Raw genomic sequence first — 24,918 nt, 5'->3', positions numbered from 1 at the left:
TCAATTTAGCACTAGTAGTGCGAGCACGGGTGAAAAATCAGCACGAACTGCACCATGCGGCGTGCAAGAGCACCCAGCCATTCAAGTTGAGTTGGCTGCCGCCCAAGTACAAAATCTACTCGAGTGACAGCAAATCTACTCATGAAGCAGTCCTCTCACAGTGAACGCCCATGTTAGAAAATGGCACTATGGGATGCCAGATCTCGCTCGGTCTAGCATTTTTGGAGCCTCATGGGAAAAAAGTCTACCATGCGGCGATTGGTGGAATTCGGACGTAACTCCAAGAGCAACTCAGAGTCATCAAATTCTGCCAATTCCGTGGTTGTGATGAAACATTCCATCCACCCCTATAATGGTTCACAGCCATGAATGATCATCTTTGTAAAAAGTGATATGGCACTCCCGATCCTATAGCTCTTGACTTCACAAACCTATGTGACAATTAGGTGGGCCAATAGCATAATTTACAAGTGCATATTCAAGTTTGTGAGCAACAAAAAAATAATTTGCAGTGGAAGATGATGTAACTCTAAGTGTGAGTAACTCTCAAAGAGGCATAACTCTTACAGATGCATTGTGAGTCTGTTCCAGTGACACATCTGCAAAACATGGTGAACAGCCACAAACTGACAATTTTTGGGTATCTGCACATCATTTCAGGAAGTTTCCCTCACTGAAAACAGTCAGATGTACTTTTGTCAAAGGTAGAGGAAAATCTGTTTTAGGTAATGTAACACCCACGTAATGTATACAAATTCTATCCAGTATTGACTAAGGTAATTGGTGCAGTGTATTTGTAATGCACCACCTCCCACCTTCTTTTGAAAAAAAAAACAGAAAATTCCTAAACCACTTCTTAAGTAAACTTTATGCATTTTCCAGTTTGATCAAGGTTACTGTTATAATACAGAACTTTCCTTGAAAAATTGCCTTAAATGTTGTGCCGTTTTAACCTAACATGCTTTAAAATGCAGTATTTGTCAAACACATTCCACAAGAATCTTCCAGTGGAAGAAGAAATTAATATAATAATAGTTTAAGACATAAAAGAAAACATATTGTGTACTTTAAAACTTCCCTATAATTGAATTATTTTAAATCATGTTTAGGATGCTAGAGCCCTACCCACAATCCTAAAACTTTTCTTCATGTTGGCATTAATAGGGGCCATGTCCCCCAAAACAAACATTCCTGCCAACGGCCCTGAGGCTTTCGTCCAGGGCACATAACTTGCTGATCCAGGTAATGCAGGATTAAAGACATCTTTAAACCCGTTCGCAGTGCTTGATTCCATAGATCACAGTCCCAGACTTCAGGGGGCCTAGCACCTCCTTGCGCCTCATTAGCATAATTTATTTTGACGCTAAAATGGCCCAGCGAGGCCAGAATCGCAGCGCCAGATTTACAATGCATGCATTGAGCCACTTTGTAACTCCTTCGCCACATTATGCCTGCGCCAGGCATAATTTATGTAAGGGGGGCAGTCCCCCGTTAGGGGGCTGAAAAAATGGTGCAAAGAAATCCAAAATATTTCTTTGCGCCATTTGTTTCGGCATTTATAACACCTGCACAGAGCAGGTGTTAAAAGAGGGCATGCCATTACTTATAATGAGCCCATATGTACTCTGCAGGATTAGCGCCAAAAATGTTGATGCTATTGCCCCTCCTACCCTGTGCCATGGTGTGCCGTGTATTAAATACACGGCACACGGTGGCGGTGGGGGGGTTCAAGGGGTCGCAATTAACGTGGCGCTACATGTAATGTAGATCCCTTTTCTTACATCTGGCCCACAGTTTCTTATTTTCCAAGATTGAAGAAGTCGAATTGAGAGGCGCTGTTCTTCAGTGGGCTAGATCCTTCCTTACTGTCAGACCCCAAATCATAATGATGTCCCCTGTTTATTCAGTCTCAGTGTCTCACCTGCATCATCCCTCTGGGTTTTTCTGGGTTTAATTTGTACCTTCTTGAGTCACTTTTGCACCAGATCTTATTTGGTTGCTCTCCCTCGTTTGGGTGAACAGCACTCTTCTGTCTGCAATCATAGCCAGTGGGTCTCCGTCCTGTTAACACGCATTGGTGGGTGTCGGTCAGTTTTCTTCCAGTGAAGACTGAGATTCCAGTGTCACCTTCTTCCCACTCCAGTTGAGAGCCCTCTCAGTAGCCCAAAATCATGTTCCCTTCACCCTCCCTAAACAAAAGACTTTGAAATGTAGGGTTTATATAGACAACGCTTTGTCCTCATAAGCAAATGTCACCATAACCGCCCAAATTTGCTGCTTCCAGCATCAATTCCAGCATCAATTTAAGACATTTCACCTAGCTTTCATACTGTGATGGTAACTGTGTTGGTTTATGCAAGATTAGCCAGCACCAATGATATTTTTATTGCTGCTCCTAAAACATCTCCATTGCATCCAACTTATACAGAATACTGTGACTTACCTGGTGTCCAATACACCCAAATTTACCTATATTTACCCGGTGTTGATATCATTGCATTGGCTGACTACCACATCAAGGGTCACTTCTAAATACATGACATTTGTACACAGGGCAGTTTTCTCCAGTACACTGACCTTTTTAGCTAAAAAGTGTACGGTACATTACCCTTCTCTGAGATCAGCCAATGGCTTTCTTATTCATGTTTTCAAAGCACGTACTTCACATTTTGGTGACTGTGCATTTTTCAGTTGTAGCTGCCAGATAATGGATTTTACATTTTGATGACTGCATTTTCCATTGTCAGACAGTAGAACAATCATCCTCTGGCATTATGCTCTATATACCAAGGGCCAGACTTACAAGGCCCTATCGCCACCGGAATGTCACTTTTTAGTGACGCTCCGGTGGCTCTATGCACTGCGCCGTATTTACAAGGTGGCATTAAACCACTTTTTGTGGTTTAATGCCACTTTGTAAATACGGCCCCTTCACATGCAGCACTTTGCGTGGAAGGGGCATTTAATGGGTGTTGCATTTTGCCGCTGCCCCAGATTTGAGAGTTTTCGTAAACCTGAGGCAGCGCCAAAATCTGACCCCACCTGAGGGGTGGCGTTAGCATGGCGCAACTATGAAATGCTTTCATTTCTCCTCGTTTTTTGCTCTTTCTATGTGTGCTGCCTGCTGCAGCACACATAGAAAGAGCAAAAGGCCATTGAAGATAGTTTTTGCGTAGGAAGGTGACCATTCTTGAACAAAATCAATCTTCTCTGCAGCGTAGCCATCATTGCACCATGGCGCAAGGGTGGCTGCGTTGGCAACTGGCAGCAAATTTTGTGCTGGCGCAGGGGTCAACACAGGGGTGCGCTGTATTCTATTAAATACTGCGCAACCCTGCATTTTGAAAATGACGGAGCACAGAGCTGCCAAATTTGGTGCAGCGTTGCACTCCCTCATTTCCTCATTAATCTGGGCCCAAATGTGGTCTGTTTCAGATGCTATTTGGAGACCTGACCTCTTAAAGTATACCTGCTCTAGACTGTGAGTGTTAAATCATTTTATGTTGTTTAATAGCATAACATACAATCAGCGATCTAGGTGACCAATTCCAGAGTAACAACCACTATTTGGGCTAGATACTGTCGACAAGAAATGGATGTAAAATTTGTCGGATCAAGTTTTAGACCCAGTTTCTTTAACCAGACATTGATGACTGTTATATGTGATGCATCCGGTGTACTTCCCACGTACATGGAGTCATTGATTATATCAACAACCCATGGGGCAATCATCTAACAAGTAGGCTGGGCAAGAATTGAGGCAGGATCCTGATTGCTTACTATGTTTTATTAAGACTTCACAGTCTTTTCTAGAAAGGGGAGAGAACTCAAATAACTTATTGTTGTCTATACAGATTTCTCAGTCTAATTTCTTTCTAATCTGCCTTTGAATTATTTGTTATGCAATCTCTAATTTTGGAATTGTTTTCTGAGAAAAGTTGACAGCTTATCAACCAGCTCTTCAGATGTGGTCAACTCATCCTTTGGAGGTTCATTATTGCCAGTATTCTCAACAATGTTATAGATTGCCTTGGATGTATTTTCTACATTCAAGATTTTCTTTGAGCAGTGGGATTTTTTGAGGCCCTATTCTTCTATCTGTATTTTTTTTAATTTCACCAATCTCAGTGCCTGATTTAGATCTTGGTGGTAGCAGTCTCCCCATCATTTTTTCAGACAGAAAACCCAACTTCCGCCTAGGCGGTCCGCCCTCTAGATTTAGATGTCAGAGGTACAATAGGGGAAAGTCCGCATTTGTCCCACCGTCTCCACCAAGAAATATCACCTGTGTTAATGACCCCAACCACCAGCACTGAAGTGCAGATTTGGAAGTGCCTTACTGCCAAGCCAAAAGTGGTGAACTGACCTCCGCACCTGAGTTGGTGTATTGGTAGGAAAATTAGGTAAAAAGGTACCTTCCCCCCACCATCCACTTCCATTTTCAACTGGACACGGTTGGGCAAGACCTACCATTGCTGCTGTTACTGACCCACAGAGAAATCATGACGCCCCTCTCACAAAGGACTCGTCCCGGCAGTGGCCTCAGAGAACAGAAGGATCTTACCTTACAATGTACCCATGGTACATTGGGTGAGCACGACACATAAGGTTGAGACCACTAGAGGCATATATATGTCACAATATTTGTTTAAAATGACTGTGACATGCATATGTGGGGAAAATGAGTTTGTCAGATATGGATGAGTACACACCGGTACATGACACATGTTGCACCCATTCACAACTGTCATTTTCATGTCAGTATTCATTGCCAAATGAATGCTGGCACCACAGCGACAGTACATTCCAAGTTGTCAATTGTGTCCATGTATGCTCATTGCAAGGGGTCCTGTACCTGTGATGTTGTGCTTCCCGTAGTGCATGTGAATCTGAACATGCATGTATGTGTGTGATGCGACTGGCAGTTTGTGGTGCAAGGAGTTGAAGTGGGTGATGTGGTTGCATCTGTATGTGTGCCATATGCATATGGGTATGATGTTGTGTATTGTGGATAGTGTGTTGGGTTGCTGTGTGTAACATTCAGGTGAGTGTTGTTGTGTGTCAGATGTTGTCATGATATGTTGTTGTGTCTTGTGTGAATGTGTTTATGTAGATGAGTGTGTAGTGGTGTTGGTTGTGTTGTGTGGGTGCAGTGTCAATGGTATGAGTATGTTGTGTTATGGATGTATCCTAATGTGCGTTTTGGACATGTACGGTTTGTGTTGTACTGGAATTTGTAATTGATGATGGTGAGTATGTGCTGTGTAGTGTGTACTGCAGCAGGACACACATGGCAAAGGTACAGTGTGTGTGTGTGTCACTTATTTATTTATAAAGTTTTATATAGCGCAAACATGACCCTAGATGGTATCAGAGTGTCTTACAAGTGTCAAGTAGAGGCAACAGGTAGATTATATAGCTAACATATTCATGAACATTACAAGGTACACCAGTTGTTAGAAGGACAATAGGAAGTAACAAAGGTCAACGCAAGAGAATAAAAACCATGGAGGTAACCACCGAGACTTATCAGGATTCATAGGGAAGAGCAAGTGTTCTAGGGCAGAAATGTATTGAATAGAAGCATTTTGACTTTTTTTTAAGTGATGCAGTTGATGGCATTAATCTGATTTCAGGGGCAGGGAATTCCAGATTCTCAGGCAATTCCCGAAAAAGCTCAGTTGTAGGTTTTGTTTTTGTGGAATTTGTGAGGTTTGAACAATAAGGTGCTGGTGCTTCTAGGAGACCTGCAGCAGCCAAAGGTCTTGAATTTTTCTGCCAGATACCATGGTGTGCTGAAGTGAAGGGCTTTATGGGTCATGCAAGTGATTTTTAGCTGTATCCTTGCCTCATACGAGAGCCAGTTTAGATGTTTCACATCAGGATCACTTATCTCTATTCTCTAGCTGCTGCCATAGTACCATGTCCATTGGGTCTTGTGGTCGTCTCCCTCCGTCAGCAGTCCATCGCCTGTATACCTCCTGCAGGGCTGTAACATTTAAATATGGTAGGTGGAACACCGTTGTCCTGACAGTGTTCTCAGGTCTGCCGCCGAAGAAGCTTGCCAGTAATGCCGTCAAGTTCTAAATCAGGCCATCAGTTTGGTAATGATATTTCTGCCAAATCACTTCAATCTTACTAATTTGGGGGTAGGTTTAAAGGTTTTGGTGGGAAATATTGTATATAAAACTGAGACTAAAGCATAATTAAAGAATTTAAGCTTAGGATCTGGACCTACCTTTTGATCGGGGATTACATTAGAGAAACTGTCTCTATGAGAAGTGATGCTATGCCTTACTAGGTTCATACAAAGTAAATTTGTAGCTAAAGAAAAAACATAAAAGCAAATGACAGACAACATAAAGGGGGTGAAGTAAAATTTTGACACCTACACATCAAGAGGATTATAAATCTGGCTTCTGCTGAGCTTGCTGCACTGAAACAGCTAAAATGTTGGATTATGTACATAGAACACTGGATTAAGGGGTCACTGGATTAAGGGGACGCTGGATTAAGGAGAAACTGGATTAAGTGGGATTTTGGTTCATTTTACTCCTTGACCCCTTAGCAAACATGACATTCAATTCAAGAGAGGCTTAGAAAAGATTACAATATTGCTGTGCTGCTGCTTCTTATTTCTTATTATCCACAATCGTCAATAAATAGGAAAATGTTGGACCGCACATTTCAAGAAGACTGCAAAGTTTATATTTATATTAATTGACAGGCTAATCTGATCTAAATTCACCACCTTAAAAGGCTCTCAAACCTTGGAGAGAGAGTGTCTGTTCGGGTCTTGCTATGAAAGAATCCTTAATTAACAGACAGCCTTGCATGTGTAGCATATGCTTTCTTTCTGCTTTGGCCACCAGTATCTTTAATGAAGCAGGTTGTGACTTTACTAGTGTGGTCTTTTGCCAGTCCTCCTTGGATTGCCTTATTAATATATTCTTTGTCTTTTTCATTTGGAATGTGTCACTCCTCCTCTTTTGCGAGATATGGTTGTGTGAAGCAAGGGTGTCATCAACCCTCAGCTTTAGTAGAGAGGTTTTGATGAGCCTTTCCTGTCTGCATCTTGGCAGACAAAGGATCATGATTAATGTGAATGGGTGGGAAAATGAGGCCAAGCCAAGTCCTTCCTGAACCAAACATAAACAATCCAGGACCGGTTTTACCCTAGTTATGGACTCACCAGATAGGTATAGTTTGGTACCCGTGATACAGTGTGCATCGGACCCATGTGTGGGCACACTCGTCGCACTTAAAGCAACATATTAAAGTATACAAAAAAGTTATTAACAGAATGCTTGAAATAATCTCAGCAACTGGCATTTATTCGGGCCCCATCCCAGTCCATTATTATTTTGCACACCATGTCACCTCAGTTTGGACGCAGCTATGTGCAAATCAGTTTTCACCCTGCTCCAACTGGAACAGTCCAGCCATAACTGCCAGGTCAGCTCCTCCCTGAACCAGGTCACAAGCAACCCATGACCAGTTTTGCCCTTGTTATGAGCTCATCAGCTAGGTAACGATGGACTGGGATGCAGCTCAGAGTAATTGCCAGTGGCTGCAGACAATTCAAGCATTCCATCTATACGCAAGAAGATAAATATTAGGAAAAAAGCATATAAACTACATTTAGCGATACAGGTGCCTCTCAGTAAAATAGTGTGCTGCCACAAAGGCTAGCATCACCAATTCCAAAGCGTTACATACCAACAACATGCTTCACTCTCTCGGACCATGGTACCTTTAGAATTTTACCACACGGTCTTTTCTAGAAATGGGTTGGCTTAGTCGGTAAATGGCACAAAAATACTACACTGCTTGTGCAGCAGTTGCGGTTAGTTTTGAGAGCTCTTGTCCACATATACTAAAAGAGGTTACTCCATCACCCAAACAGCATAAATAAAGGTGTTATAATTGGCCCGACATGAAGCACTCCAGTTATATACTAAACTTTCTAAAAATGGCATTTTCAAAATTGTAACTTAAAATCCCACTTCACCATTAAAGAGGATTTTAAATTGCAATTAATTTGAATGGAAATCGCATATTTCCATGTACTCCCAAACTGAATTTAGCACTTATTAAGTGGAGTAAGGTAATTTAGTGTTAGTCTATGGGAGAGATTGGCCTTACAACATTAAAAAAACGACTTTAGGAGTTTTTCACTACCAGGACATGTAAAACTTACACACGTGTCCTACTTTTTAAATACCATACACACTGCCCTACGGGCCTTTAGGACCTAATTTTTGGGATGACATATAAGTATTAACAAGCACTGGCATAGCCTATAGGTCTTGCTATTGAGACCTTATGAATATTTCGCCATGCAGCACATTATCCTGGGTGCTACAACATCTACTGTTACTCCATGTGCCACTGGTAAACTGACACACACACCCAACAAGGCTAATTGGTCTCAGCAGTAACGCAAGACAGGTGCCAGAGGGAAACATGCTAAAATGTCACAAGTTAAACTCAAATGACTGAAAAATAAACACTGATCAGTGCTCTGGTGTTTATAAATGTCTGTTTGATACATGCACAAAGGTAGTAGGTGATGATGAAAATGTATTTAAATAAATCACTAACCCCTGCCACGAAAAAAATAAAAACATATCAAACCTTAACATTGAAATGGGACAAGTTATAAGAAAATAAAAGGCATCAATTACACATAAATTATTACAATAATGTTTATGCCTCTCCTGGAAAAAATAATTATTCATTAAAGTATGGAGCGATAAATAATCAGGAAGAACAATTAAACACTAAACGGTTAGAAGAGTCATTTTTCAAGTTTTTCCTCACTGGTTCTTATCAAAGGGACCTGAAAAAAATGTCCAAGTCAAAGTCTATAAGGAAAAAACGATCTACGTCAATATCATTCAAATCATATGGTGAAAATGATGAACAGGTTCTTGTGTGACCAGTAGCAATGTACCTTTCGGCTTTAGTATTTGCCCTCCATATCTCAAAATACACCAGTAGTAAATATGCAGTTGCATCAACTTTAACTGAGATGGGGAGGTTCTTAAAGAGTAATAATGCACAACTTTAGCTATAGATTATTGTTTTCTAAATTGTGTGTCAGGGCATTTGTAACATGAATCTGCCTTTGACATCTCCAGTGCCCCAGCACAAGTGTCACTAAAATGCAAGTTATAAAATTGTCTTATTTTACTTCCAAAGGATTGAAAGGCTAAAAATAACAAGAAGTGGTTTGTCCAGTTTACGTCCATTCTTAATTGTGATCGACCCTTTGTCTTTACAAAATAGTTAATATTCGAAAAAACAAGTGTTTCTCTTAATATGCCTTATTGCCTCATCTTCTCCTGAACTTCCATTAGATTATGAGGGGGTGCTGCAGCACCTGCCGCACCCCCAGTTCCGGGGCCATTCTAATCAAATGTAATGACAAGCCCTCTCAGGAATATGATGCACAAAAAAAGGAAGGCAAGGAGGGGCATATTTACAAGAACTGACGCATCAGCATCAATGCATCAGATTTCTTGCGCCTGCCGCAAATGCCCTAACGACGCCATGGATGCGCTGTACTTACAATATAGGGCTCCAAGGCACAAGAATTCACGGATCCGTCAGAAATTCTGAGGCATCTGTTGGTGCTAAAGTGACTCATTGCTAGATTTGGTTGTAGGACTGACGCAACTCCAACAGTGCGTCAGAACACAGAGGCGAGTTCCATGTAAAAAGCCCTGCGTCAATCCTTAAACCTGGTTTGAGAAGGCATAGGGATTTTGATGCAGTCCAATCCTAGAGTGATGCAGTGAAAAGTTGTAAATTGCAGTGCTTCAGTTCTACATGGCTTATAACGTGGAAATGTCTACCCTGCATAGAGTATACCTGGCATAGGTATAATGTGACGCAGGCCTCTATAAACTGACACTTTGGGCCCAAAGCTTCAGTTTGTAAATATGGAGCAGTGTGGAGCACTGATTGCACCGCCGCTGCGTCACAAAAATGACGCAGCACAAGCACCTTGTAAATATGGGCCTGAGTTTTTTGTTTTATTTGTGCTGATTATCTTGGTCACTGAGATATGCTTCACTAATAGGAGGCACACTCCGGGACCTGCTCTCTCACCCAAACAATTGTGGCAGTGGGGAGGAGAAGTGGGAAAAACTGCTGCAGTCTGCTAAGTAGACATACCTTTGGCTCTGCAGCAGTAATTGATCCCATTCCTGGGAAGGGGGTAACTAAATTGACAGCTGCAGAACAAAACGTAAGAACCAGCTCTACTCTAGAAGCATGTCTTGAGTGCTACTTGGAAAATAAATTGCCAGGCATTATGTAAACCAAGGAGCACAAAGTAAAATGATGAGGCAATGGTTTCTTGTTTTCTTCTTTATTGCAGCAGGTTTGCTATAAACAGCAGGCATTGTGTTCCTCGTCCAATTTCACAGACAAATTGCCGGTCACTAAATCGCGCAAAGTTGGGGGGCCTGATGAATGTTCCTTAGTGCCTTTTAATAAATAACGTCCATTACATTATTGTTGTTACCATATGATTTATAGTATACAAAGAAGCATTGCAAGTGAGTAGCATTCAGTGGCAGGACCGAGCAGACATTGTATGCAGCCCGGTAACAATGTTCAGATTAGAAACAGCACTGACAATAAAAAAAGAGCTATTTGTATTTAAAAATCAGAAAGCGCTAATTGTTTTACGCACTGTGAAAGGGACACATTAAGAAGTTTACACATAGCTAGCGTTTTGCCCAAGCAATCCCTTCGCATTGTGATATTTCTAATGCAGTTTTTAAGTCCAGCTTGGTTAATATCAGCTGGTGTTGGAAGTCACAAGGGTCTGCAGTGGTTTCATTTTAATGTTTGTCCCTTCTAGATTGCATTTAAACAGTCTGCCGTTGAAAATGTGGTTTTTAATGTATTTCGCTAGACTCCAACGTCCCCTGGACATCACATCAGTCGAGCGCAGGGAGGCTCATTGATTCTTCCCTACCGTGCTGGTAGCGTTTTTCTCATTTGTCCCCGCCGGCTCCCCATGTGATGGGAGAATTAATTCCAAGAGGCCAAAACTGCAGTTCAGCGAAGAATCCTAGATGGAAGAACGTCATTCAACATCCCCCACCCAGACTAGGAAACTATCTGCTCTGCGCCATTGGACCCCGAGGAGGGAGGCCCGGAGCAGGACCTGCCAGTGGGAGACCAGGACATCCTGCTCAACAAGGATGGAAAGTTAAACAAAAAACTTGGCCAAGGGCATGGGGACCTTCAGCACAGCAAGCAGACCTCAAAGACATGACAGAGTCCAGGAAGGTATGGAGGGCGGGGCCCAGCGACACGGAGGAACGGAGCAAGCACAGCAGTTGGCCTGAGTGAAGAACAGTGGGCCTGAGGGAGGAATAAAAATAAAACACTAGTGGGGCAAGGGCGCTGCAAATGTAACCAAGATAACAGTATGATTTACAGCCCTGTTTAAAAAAACAGGATTGCAGTGAAGCTCAGCTCAGAGCAAGAATGTTCTGAAAATGAAAAGGGAAGCTTCGCCAAACACAAGCAGGAAACCAAGGAAAACAAAATTCACCAAAGAACAAATAACCATGGCAAAGCGTAATGATACAGTAGCTAGTCCAGGCTCTGTGGGAGGAAGGCAAAAGAAAAAGGAGGGACAAAGAGGCAGGACAGACCGCTAGCAAGCAAGGATTATTAAAGGACACCAAAACAAACAAATCAAAAGTAGGGGGATGGCTTTCAGCCCACAAGAGAAGTATACTAAAGTATAAAAGAGTATAAAATCAGTTGTACGTTTACACTTGACCTAAAAAGGAAGGTTTGAGCCTTGCAAAAGGTCTATTTTGCCAGATTGAAATGGTAGTTTGAAACTGCACTGCAGGCTGTAGTGGCAGGCCTGTAGGCATATTTTAGGAAGATGCTTCAGTGGGTGACACAATGAGTGCTGCAACCTCACTAATAGCATTTAATTTACAGGCCCTGGATACATGTAGTATGTATCATATACTAGATTATTCAGAGTAAATTATATGTACCAATTAGGTGTGGATCAATTTTAACATATTTTAAAGAGAGAGCAGGGGTAAAGTGCACAGAGTCCTAATGCCAGCAAAAACGAGATCATCAAAGTAAGACAGTGAAAGCAAATGGTTTGGTGGAATACCTCGCCAAGGAAGTCACGTCTAATACCACTTTTGTGAAGTTTTCTTTTAGCCCTTAATTCAGTGGATATTGGGACTAGTGCTCATCAAAACTTTCTGGTGGTTTTACTGTTTAATTTGTAACCGTTTCAGCACTCTCCCTCATCCTAGAATTTGGATCCCATTTTGGGATCTAAATTCCCCCCTATTCTGCCCCTGTTCTACCCGTGTTTATTTCTAAAGTATTATGGGATTTTCACTGGCCTTGTCCTTTCAGTTTAGGGATCCCTCTGTGCACGTATTGCAGGTGCCAAAAGGTCTCCTCCAGTGTAAGTATGCACTTTTGATATTATTGTGTGGAACCCTATTTCCCTTTCCACTTCAGAAATGCCAAAGTTTTGTATAGTCACTCAGTAAGCCATTCCACTTTACATGCTATGAAGAATAATCTGAGACACGAGTTCATGGTTGCTATTCAATTCCATGCCAAGAAAGATTACGGCAGGTTCCCCATGTTCTCCCTAAGTGTGTTCTAGAACATCTGGTGTTACAGCTATAGATGGTGTCCAATTTGTTAGTAACGTAGATGTTAGCAAATATGGACGTCTATCTTGTGCATCATGTCAAAGGTGTCATTGTCCCTACATATGGCCATAATTCATTATTTTTCTTTAGGGTTAGAGTGTCTATATACTGCATCCACTTGATGTGTTTTATCTGCAGTCCAAAAGAGTAGGCCTTCTTGTTAAATCTGCAATTTACAATCACAGTTAGTTGGGTAATGAATGTCTTGTGGGGGTGTTCCTTGAGGGAAGGCACAAGGCACCCTGTCATAATAGTCTGTAAGATATTATATCTAAGCTGTTCCCAGGCCTCTTTTATTTCATCTAACATAGCTAGGGTAACCTGCAAGTTCTGTTGGGCTAGGTCTGGATAAGTGATGCACCCTTCCAACATCAGTCAGGTGTACCCTGGCAACATAAGAAGACCCATTTTAATGAGACGTGTGACTTTTTGTAGCTGTCCATGAACCCAGTGATTGTGTTCCTAGTATATTCATAGCATTCGCAAGTACTGGAACTTGAGTGTTTTATGCATGTGCATTAACTATTGTATACAGAGCAAAGAAACCCTTATTGAGATCAACAGCAGTGAATGCCACCCATGAATAAATGGTGCCAATTTGCTCCTACTTCAAATGCAGTATTCCCCTCTGAGATTGGAACACATTCTGATAAGGTGAGCACTGTGCTACTGATGTATCCATGTTTAGAAGCAATGACTGACCAATTAATCTGGACTACCTTCCTAACTGTTAAGTTTAATAAAGCTTTGGAAGACGAGGAGTCAAACTTCCTACCCAGAGAAGAGAAAATTAGGAGTCGCACAGGCAAATATTTGAAAATGGTAAAAACAAATGTAGCATTATGTGAAAGCGATAACAGTAGCCTATGTTGTTGTTAGGTAGCCAAGTCCACACGCTTGCCCCACATAAACTTGGCTTAATTTGTAAAAGTGGCGGGCCCACAGCTTTGTCATTTGAGGCCTGGCTTTACAGTGGAGCCTGTGCTTAGGCCAGCTACACTCCTCCCCGAGTTCCCAGGAGCCGAAGAGACCCCACCCAACATTGCAAGTTTTATGAGGCCATGCACCTCATACTTAGGTGGCCTGTTTCTGCTAGCACGTCTTCAGGCCTGCAAGATCAGGAGGGGCCCCTACCGGTTCTCCTTTGATGGTTACATCCCTGGCTCCAGTTGGGCCCCTTGGATCCACAGATGGATCCAGGCTGGTGCCAGTCCTACCACTTCAACCTTCCCCAATGCCATGTTCTCAGTGCCCCAGGTGCCCTTGGGCGATGCTACCTCCATTCTCATCCCCGACTCCAACAAAGAACTGGAGGGGCATCGTCTGACACCGGCCCTGGCACCAACTGCAGCCATGCCTTCCAAGCCCTATTCCTATAGGCTGAGGCTTGGAGAGGACTGAGAGGGACCCTGCAGAATGCCTGTCCCTAGACCCTAACTTGGACTGTTACGAGGATTTGGTGAATGCCAGCAGACTGGACACTTATCCAGATACAGGCATGGTCTCTCCTTCTACCATGGCTACAGAGGTGGTTTGCTATGGTGGTGAGAAGGGTGGCTGAGATCCTAGACCTTAGCCTGCCCTCAGTGGCAGTCAAGACTAAGGCCTTCACGTAAGTTCCTCAGCTAGGGGTGACCCCCTCAGACCTATGCCTCCCATTTAATGAAGCCTGATCGATGTCCTGCTGTGGACTTGGTCCAAATCCTGCACAGGGGCTCCTGTGAACAAGATGATTGCCCAGTGCCCAGCGCCGACCCTGGGCACCCCCATTTTCTCACATAGCACCTACCCCGGAGAGCTTGGTGGTCCAAGCCTCCACCTCCCAGGTAAATCCTGGTGCATCCCCTACCACTCTACGGGATAAGGAGTCCAAGAGGGTTGACACCTTAGGGAATAACATTTTTTCTTCCATCTGCCTGGTACTGAGGTCCGTGAACACGGTGTGCCTTTTAGGCCATTACTCCCATGCTCTGTGGGAGCTGGTGGCGCAAGTGCTGTTCATGGTCCCGGAGGAGGTGCAGGTCACACTTTCCAAAACTATTCCTGGCGGGAGAGATGCAACGAAGTTCACAATCCGATGTGGGCTATATACGACCGACCTGCTGGGCAGGGTGCTTTTTTTGAGGGTGGCTTTATGGAGGCACACCTGGCTGAGGACAACAGGCTTTTCCAGAGATGTCCAAGCATGGATATGCCCTTTGATGGCTCCCATCTCTTCGGAGACAAGACGGACTGAGTGCTGGAGCACTTTAAGGACAGCAGAGCTGTGGCCAAGTCTTTGGGTCTTTCTATGACCCCCTTGACAACCCCAATCTGCATTTTGCTCCTTTTGTGGCCACAGAAGTGCCTTCCAACAACATATTTACACACCCAGCCACCACAGCACAGAAGCTTATCAGCCTCTTAGTGGGCGAGTACGCTCTACCCAGAGACCACACAGACTCACTGCATTGGGCAGTCAAAGGTTAGGCCAGTCCACCACCCCTCTGGCGGCCATAGCCTCCAAACCCCTTTAGTTTGCCTTCTCAAGATCATGAGCATCGAAAGGGAGGCAGGATATGCCATTACCTGTCCTAGTGGAGGTCCATATTATCACAACATTGGGTTCTTCAATTTGTTCGAAAGGGGCTAGTCACTCTATTTCTGCTCTCCTCTCTAGGGGCCTTCTATGCATCCTTTCTCTTGCCCAGCAGGGCTTTGCTCTGGCCACTTTAAAGGGATATCTTTCTGCTATTTTAGCCTTTCTGCAGATGCCAGATTAATAATCCCTTTTCAAATCCCCTATTGTAAATGGGTTCTTGAAATGTTTGCACCATGGTTCCTCCTTCACTCTTCCTCATGCCCCAGTGGGACCTTAATCTAGTCCTAATGTTTCTGATGTGCGCTCCCTTTGAGCAATTGCACAACTGTCCTCTCAGGCTCCTTACTATCAGGACAACCTTCCTGGTAGCAATATTATCTTCCCAGAGGGTCACTGAGCTTTAGGCTTTGTTATCCAAGCTTGGGACATGCTGACAGAGAACCATCTCTTCTTGATCTGCCAGAAATTGACGATTCTCTTAGTCAAGGGAGCCATATAGAAGGTGCAGATGCTAGAAATAGGTTGTGGTTATTATTCCCACTACTTTCTGGTGCCCAAGAAGGATGGAGGCCTTTGTCCTATCCTAGACCTGTGCCCTCTCAATTTCTTCCTCAAGAAAATGTTCACGCTCACTCAAGTCCTGTCTGTCCCAAGAGACTTGATGGTATAATTGGACATGCAGGATGCACAATTCCTGTCCTGCCTTTCCCTGTGGTTCACGGTAGGCAATGAGCACTTTCAGTTTGCTGTGGTTCCTTTTGGCCTTACCAGCACCCCTCGGGTATTCACAAAGGAGATGGTGGTTGAAGCCCTTCTGCAGAGATCTGGGGTGCCAGCCTTCCCTTATCTTGATGACTGGCTGTTCAAGGCGGGCTTGCCCCAAACTGTCATCTCACACTTCCAGACTATGGCGGACCTCCTGCTTTCACGGGGGCTCACTTTCAATGTACCAAAGTCACACCTGTCTCTCGCTCTCAGATGCTCCCCTTTAGCATAGCTCTTCTGGACACAGTACAGTGTGGGACCTATCCTCCCAAATGGCGAATCAAGGTTATTCAATCTGTGATAACGATGTTTCAGCCTCTATCCTGGATTAGGGAAGACTGACTCTGAGGCTGACGGGACTCATGGCCTCTTGCATCCTGCTTGTCAAACATGGCCTGAATATCTACCCAGAGAATCTGATTCTTCGCACTAGAGCTTCTGTTCTGCCCACCTTTTACGCTCCACCACATCCCTCTAAAGAGAAGGAGTGACTTCATTAACTGGACCCAAAAAGAGCATTTACTGCACAAGAGAGTTCCGGGTGGATGACCAACTCTTCGTTGGGTATGTCAGAGCAAAGAAAGGAAAGGCCAGGCAGAAACAGCCCATCACCCAGTGGATTGTGCTCTGCACTAAGATCTGCTAATCACTGGCCAAGAAGCATACCCCTGAAGATTTGCATGCTCATTCCACCAGAGCTATAGTTGTGACCACTGCGTTAGCACATGGAGTTCCGGTGCTGGGTATCTGCCAAGCAGCAATGTGGGCTTCTCTGCACACATTCATGAAGCATTACTGCACGGACAGTCAGGTCCATTGGGATGGGCCCTTTGCTCATTCGGTCCTGTAGGACTGGACTTTCTAGTGTGAATCTGTCTCACAGACCGACCTTTGGGGAGGTACTGCTTGGGTATCTATTCTAAAGTAAGGAATCTGCAGCTATAAGTTTCTATCAGATGAACAAGCTACTTAGCTTCGGTAACACTTATCTAATAGTGAGTCCTTCTAGATGCAGATTCCTTACTAGCACATCCATCCTCTCCACTCTGCAAATGGAATTCTAGGGACAGGGCTGTTCCAGTTTCAGGGCCTAGTTTTTCACACTAGCGGTCAGTGTTCTTCATGGCTCCGTGCTCCATTCGTGGAAAGTCATGAAAAGAAACTCAATCAATCAAATCATTGATTTCTAAAGTATGGCTAATCACCCATAGGGTCTCAAGGCGCTGTTTGCGGGCGTGCTGCTCAATCGAAGAGCCAAGTCTTGAGGTCCTTCCTGAATTGTTTCAGTGATGCGGTCTGTCTGAGTTTGAGTGGTAGCATGTTCCATGTCCAGGCTGTGAGGTAGGAGAAGTATATTACTCCTGCTGTGCTTTTCCGGATCTTGGGAACAGCTGTGAGGGCGAGCTGGAAAGAACGGAGTTGTCTCTTGGGTACGTAGAAGGCAAGGTGGTGGTTGAGGTATGCTGGTCCTATGTTGTGTAGTTCCATGTAGGTGTGGATCAGGAGTTTGTATGTTATGCACATGTTGACTGGGAGCCAGTGTAGATCTCTGAGATGGTAGATGTGGCTGTGTCGGGGCATGTCCAGGATGAGCCTGGCTGTTTCATTCTGGATTCTTTGTAGTCTTAATTACAGTTTCTTGGTGATGCTGGCATAGAGTGTGTTGCCATAATCCAATTTGCTAGTGACAAGTGCGTGGGTGACTGTCTTCCTCATGTTGGATGGGATCCACTTGAAGATCTTTGAAAGGAGTCAGAGGGTGTGGAAGCATGATGACGAGACAGCGTTGATTTGGCGGGACATGGATAGAGAGGAGTCCAGGATGATGCCCAGATTGCGTGCGTGGTCTGTTTGAACAGGGGTGTTTCCCAGTGCGGTTTGCCACCAGGAGTAGTTCCAGGTGGAAGGGGCGATTACACAGATCTCCGTCTTGTCCGAGTTGAGTTTGAGGCAGCTGGCTTCCATACAGGCGGCGACTGCTCTCATCCCATTGTGGAAATTTCTCTTGGCCTTCACAGGGTCGCTGGACAGGGAGAGAATTAGTTGGGTATTGTTAGCGTACAAGAAGATGTTTAGCTTGTGTTGTTTGATGATCTTGGCTAGCCGGCCATGTAGATGTTGGAAAGTGTCAGGCTGAGTGATGATCCTTGGCACACTCCGCAGCATGTATCTTTGAGTTCTGATGTGACTGGCAGTAGTCTGATGCACTGTGTTCTTCTGGTAAGAAAAGACCTGATCCATTCCAGTGCTTCATCTCGGATGCCGGCGTTGTGGAGTCTGATGTGGAGGGTGGAGTGGGATATGTTGTTGAATGCGGTGGAGAAGTCAAGGAGGATGAGTGCGGCCATGCCTCCATGGTCTAGTATGGCGCGTATGTCGTCGGTGGCTGCTAGAAGTGCTGTTTCGGTGGTGTGGTTGCCCCTGATTCCAGATTGAGATGGGTCTAGGATTTGGTATGTCTTGAGGTAGTCAGTGAGTTGCTAGGGTGACATCTGTATAGGCACCACTCATGTCACTTCTGGTGTGGACGACATCACCCAGAACCGAACGACGCCACCTCCCGGCATTTAGAAGTACTGGTCACAAAGAAAATTCCCGATTCAGTCTGACATTTGGAAATAATTCTAAGGTAGGGAATCTGAATCTAGATAGAATCTCTCCCAGATAAGGTTTACTGAAGGTAAGTAACATTTTCATCTCACACATCTATCATTGATAAAAGCATAAATAAAATAAGATAAACATAGACATTTCCAAAACATAAACCAATAATGATAAAACCTAAGTCATGTTAACACTAAGGGCAATGGTCCAAGGTTATAGGACATAAACCATCTGTCCAATGTGCAATCTATAAAAAGGCAACCTCAGATAAGTGTTTTGTTTCCTTCTTTAGTAGTATTTATAAGTTATTGCTTACTCTCTGTAAAACGCTCTAGTAGCTCTACGGTGCAGTTGTGCAACATAAAAAAGCTAAATAAATAAACAGCTAGGATGGATGAGACATGAGGCTTGCTATTGCTGTCACTGTTGATGTTGCATTACAGAGGATGAGGTAAACATCCCTGCATGCTGAGAACCTACCTTAAGTTATCTCAAGCACTGCCAGGTATTAGATAACTTTCCTTGCTATACATTTTCCTTCACCTCTGAGATTTGAAATCATGCCCATTTGAATGTTCTTATTAACTTGTCATGAAAAAAGACTTATGCATATTTTTTCCCTGAAGGAAATGTTCATCAAGTTGACATGTGCAAGCTAGAGATCTCATTTAGTGACGAGCAGTAATGGCACAGCCCTAAAAAATTGTTGTATGTCTGGTCTCCCTCACCGTCAGATCCTCCCCTTGTTCAAAGATGGGGCAAGTGCTGTGATAGTGACTGTGTGCCATCACTGACTCTGCCATCAGAATCACTCACTCTGATGCTTGACTCCTTTAGTGTCTCCGACAATCATGTGTCCCATATGTATTATAAAAGATCCAGTATGTCGGGGACACTGATTATTTTGTTTCCAGAAACAACACTCTTGTGCCCCTCTTTTGGGACTGTCTTTGTAAAAAAAAAAATAACCAGCCTGTCATGGCACCATGATATAGCAGACCTGCTGCCACCTTTTGTTTTTAAATAAACTCCTCCTGCCATTTGACAGAAGTACTTTTGGAGAAAATGTGCCACTAACCTTAGAGAAAACTTAATTTGAGGTGGGCCAGTCTTACCTGGGCACCCAGGGGCAGTGTCTCTGGCGTTCCAGCTTTTGGTGGCAGACTAACATACTCAAAGTTAATCCCTATGCTTCCTTAATTTATTTTTCTTACAGTTTGTGTAAGAAATTGGGTTATTAGTTAAGGGTGTGACTACCTGTCTTAAGTAATAAACACAATCATTGTCATGGTGAACCACGAACATTACTGAATTAACCTGAGCTCATCCCCTAATAGCTAAGTTACAGAGTAGAAAGGCTTAACTCCGGGCAATGTGTACAGTATTTATGCAGTACCAAATCAGTAAGTCAAAACACGACACAATAAAAATTCCCAAACCAAAGTACAAAAACAGAATGGATTTTAATAAATAAAATTTACACTAAATTGCTCCATTAAGAGGAACAGGAGATGTACGCTTTTTAAAAGTTTTAAATAAAAATAGCACCAAAAAGCATTAACCACCAACCTCGGTCATCTGGTTGCGGTAGACCGGGACGGAGGCACATTTGAAGCCAACCTCAATGGAGCTCCATGTTCAACCCGGTTGGAGGATTTCCTTTGGGACTCAGTCTCGAAAATGGAAGTGCAAAGTCTATAGTGTAGCAAGGCAGCAGGCCGTAGCTGAAGAGGGCTTCCCGAGATTGGATAGCCGTTGGAGGCGGTCCTGAGTAATCATTGGTTTTTGATGGGAAAGCTCAGGGAAGGTCCATTGTGCGCTGGATCCTTAGGCCCATATTTATACTCTTTTTAGGGCTACTTTTGAATAATTTTTTAAGCAAAAGCGGCGCAAACTTACATAATACAATTCTATTTTGCGCGTTTGCACTACTTTTGCATCAAAAAATTATGCAAATGAGGCACTAAAAAAGTATAAATATGGGCCTTTAGTGCCTTTACCTGATCAATATTTCTTCATTTGTATTTAGTCACTTTTTGGAGCTCAGATTCATGTAGCAAGACAAAGTTGCAATCTGTAGCCAAAGAGGGCTCCATGTGGCCAGATACCGCCTGTGTGATTTTCCGCTGCAAAGGATTTGCTTTATGCGAAAAAGCTGCAAGCCGGGAAACGTGAATCTTCAGGCCAGCAGCAACTAACCTTCGTCGGTTCAGCTTGACTGGTTTGACACGGTCTTTTGGAGGTCTTTGGAGCGGAAAAGTTTCTAAGTCTCCGGTAGAAGAAGTCTAGCCAGACACAGCCAAGAGTTACATGATCTCAGGAACAGCACTTGGGGGCCAGCACTCACTCCAGCAGAGGCCACCAGCATTGTCCAAATAAGGTCCAGTTGGAACTGGTCAATGAAACTCTTCAGAAAATGCCTCTTGTCTGTAATTGGGCCCCTTTAGCTTGAATTGAAGGTCAGCCTTATGACCCTTTGTTCTGCTTTCCTACTTATCTCGTAATCAGAGCTTACAGAACATATCAAGAATGCACTTCTGAGTTCAAAGAAGACTTTTATTGTTGTTAATTCTTCTAAAACCACAAGTTCGTAAGAGACGAATTAATAGATTTCAAGCACACGTTCAATGAAACACAGTTTGCAATGTACACAGCAGGTTATATTTATAAGATATTGAATGTAAAGCAAAACAAATACTTCACCGTGTGAGAAACTGTTTACAGTTTCATCTTTCTGGGGTCTGCAAGTTGATGACTCCTGTCAACTGCGAGAAAGAGATTATCCACCCACATGGGAGACTGGCAACTGGCGCCAAGTTCCAGTCCGAAGTCAGGCAGATTCGATCTAATTCTCTGAAGCCCTGAGCCACCCTTAGAAAAGCGATCCCCCTCCTCTCAGACCCGGGAAAACTACGCAAGCCTTTGGAGACTGGCCAGATCTCCTAGACTTCTCCTCTTCCCAGGCCCGAGCAGAGAGGAAAAACACCAAATGTACTCTCTCTTATCATGTCTAGTCTGGTGTGAGAAAAACAGTTTGGTTCATCTTGTGAAAAAACACAGCTTGGAAAAATACAGCTTGGATTCTCAACTGCAATGTCTAACTTCACGTTAAAGGCAATAGGCAGCTAACCTAAATATCAAATGTAATGTCTAATGTCATGTCAAAGCCAATAGGCAGCTGAACTGAATACAAAATGTAGTGTCTAATATCATGTCAAAGCCAATAGGCAGCTGAGCTGAATACAAAATGCAATGTCTAATATCATGTCAAAGCCAATAGGCAGCTGAGCTGAATACAAAATGCAATGTCTAATATCATGTCAAAGCCAATAGGCAGCTAAACTGAATACAGCATTTCAAAGCCAATAGGCAGAATACAGAATGTAATGGCTAATGCAATGTCAAAGCCAATAGGCGGCTAAATTGGATACTGAAAGTAATGGCTAATGCCATGTCAAAGCCAATAGGCGGCTAGGCCGCAATGTGCTACTGGTGAACATTGAGCAACTAATATACGCAGTGGTGAAACACAAAGTCATAGGTCAAACAAAATTAATCGCATCACACCCTTGGAGTCCGCTTCTTTGTCTGGGAACAAGGGGGTGCAGGATCAATTCTACAGGGCTCTTCTCAGGTCTGAGACAACAGACGCAGTCCTCTTCTGATCTTCTTCATTTCCAGTTGTATTCTGAGGAGGGCACTAGGGATACCACAGTTATCTCTTGGTGGGGGTGATTCCTGGCTCCACCCTAACAAATTGTGAAATGTCCTCCTGGGTTACATTACCCAGTTTTACAGCATTTCTTGTGTGCCGTCCTGCAAATAATCCAACAGTTCCCCTCTCTGCCTAATACCAAGATGGTGAAACCCTTCTTCCCTTGTGCAGAGTCTGTGTGCCCACCCAAGAGGTGTGGCCAGGAATAGAGCAATCCCTCCCCTGTGGTTGCTCCAAACTAGTTTTGGGAGCATCTCCCTCCCCACTAAGATCGGTGTCTGCCTGACTAGGGGAACAAAAGGAGAGAACTATCCAGGTGATGTCTGCCTCTCCCTTTTAAACATGGTATAATTGATATACAAGTTTTTGTTTATTTACTATGTGGTACTACATGTACCCATGGCCTGCAAATTAAATACTGCTAGTGAAGGTGCAGCACATATTTTGCCACCCACTGAAGTAGACTTGTAAAACATGCTTTCAGGCCTGCCACTGCAAGCTGTGTGCAGTTTTAATCTCCCATTTTGACCTGGTAAAATAAACCTTTTTTGAGGCCTAAACCTTCCTTGTTAACACTTATAAGTAACCCCTAAGGTAGACTTCTAAGGCTTAAAGGTTAGCGTGCATGATCTCTAAGAAGTAGGCGATATGGGTTTAAGCTTTACATGTCCTGGCAGTGAAAGACTCCTAAAGTAATTTTTCACTGTTGTGAGGCCTATCTCTTCCACAGACTAAAACACTAGGTTCTCATATGACACTTAATAAGTGTCAACTTCAGATTGGTAGCAGATAGAGATGTGCTGTTTTTGCTCAACGTAATTGTAATTTGTGCCTTCTGCCAGTGTCATGGGTCACATGACTGTGAATTGCTCTTCTATGCTGTTTTGTGTACTCCTTCCAGAGAGGTTGACAAAGGACCTGGGTGTGGAGAGGAGAGGGTCTTCCTGACAGGATGGCTGGGAGAAGCTGTTGCCCTGTCTTGATTAGACTACAAAGGACCCTGCCGAGAACACACATAAAGGAACATGACACTAGGCCTGCCCTTGCCTTACTCCCCTTAACCTAGCCTGTTTGGAGCTAAACTCACAGAAGAGGAGAGAACAGGCCAGAACTAGTTTGGGTCCAGGCCAGGGTTTTTTCTCCACACATAGGCTGGCACAAGGTGTAAATGTGGCACCTTCAGAACCTGAATTCAGAACACTTCTGGACTTGTGAAAATCAGAAGAAGGACTGCCAAGCTGTCTTGTACCCTGAAGGAAGACTGGACCTGCTTGCCTTTTCTCAAGAACTCCATAAGTGACTCCAGTGGTCAGTTGGCTGATCTTCTGTGTGAACTACAGGGCTACAACATTTTTTCCAGAGGCCTCTCCTGCTTTCCAGCCTGACCAGACCAAATGGCCTGGTCCCATCTGCTAAGCCTCTGTGGGAGAGAATCGTGACAGCCCAGCTTGTCCTCAAGGTCCAGGACCATTGGTGTCTGTCAGAGTGCAATCCGCCCTGTCTCAATGCCTCACTGCACCAGCCTCGATGCAACCTGACTCAGGGCTTCACACCACAGCACCTCACAGCTCTTGATTAGCAGAGTCACAGACATGAGGCAGAGCCTCGCAGTGCAGCCCCCCGCAATTCTTGATCTGCGGCTACCTGGACAAAACACAGAGCCAAACAGTCTCCCATAGCGGTGCCTTGCAACTCTTAATCGGCAGCTCCCAGGCTAACGCAGAGTCATGCATCTCCTCACATAGCAGCACTGCAGATTCACGCAATACCTTACAGTTCGCACACCTAAGTCATAAAAGTAACTCTTCCAGCAGGACAACCTTGGTCCCTAAATCTGTACCATGCTGCAACGGAGTCGGGTTGAACTGTTGACTTTGACCCGGTCTGGCATGACCAATGACCACATTTGGCCCTTTGTGCTTTTTGGCGCTATTCTCACCTGAAAATTTGTATAATCACATATCTGTTTCTCCTGATTAGATTTTAGTTACTTTTTTAATACATTTTGCTCTATTTTTCTAAATTGTTTCGGAATTTTTGTATCGTGTTTTAGCTTTATTAGTGTTTGAGTGATGCATAAATACTTTATCCTTTGCCTCCAAGTTAAGCCTGAATGCTATGTGCCAATCTACCAAAGGGTTAAGCACAGGATCATTTAGTAACTCTTTGTGGTTCACCCTGACGAGTAGTGTTTCTTTGAGTGGTGGTTCCACCCCTCTCAATAAATAGGTATAGGTACTACTCAGGGGTGACTTATTAATATTTAAAAGGAAGGTTTCTTTGTGCCAAAAGGATTTATTTTGACAAGCCGAGTTGCAGTTTTTAAACTGCTTCAGTCAGGCTACAATAGTATTCCTGAAGCAGTGTTTGGACTGCCACTCTAGTGAATTAGCACAATGCAGTCCACCGTTGCCCCTATACTAACAGGCTCTGGGTACAACTTGTACCATATGCAAATTAGAGCACAGAAACTTTACTACTAGTTAGTAGGGGTAAAGTACACAGCGTCAAGTAGCCAGCAA

General features: G+C 43.8%; 1 protein-coding gene across 1 annotated transcript in view; it reads left to right on the top strand.

The window, feature by feature from the left end:
• The window catches only part of LOC138301475 (complement C4-like), a 685,953-nt gene that overhangs the window by 418,822 nt on the left and 242,213 nt on the right, over positions 1–24,918 (top strand). The window lies entirely within an intron of this gene.

This window comes from Pleurodeles waltl, chromosome 6 (assembly GCF_031143425.1).
Source record: "Pleurodeles waltl isolate 20211129_DDA chromosome 6, aPleWal1.hap1.20221129, whole genome shotgun sequence".
NCBI lineage: Eukaryota > Metazoa > Chordata > Amphibia > Caudata > Salamandridae > Pleurodeles > Pleurodeles waltl.
Note: the sequence above shows the minus strand (reverse complement) of the source record. Positions and strands in the feature narration are given on the sequence as shown.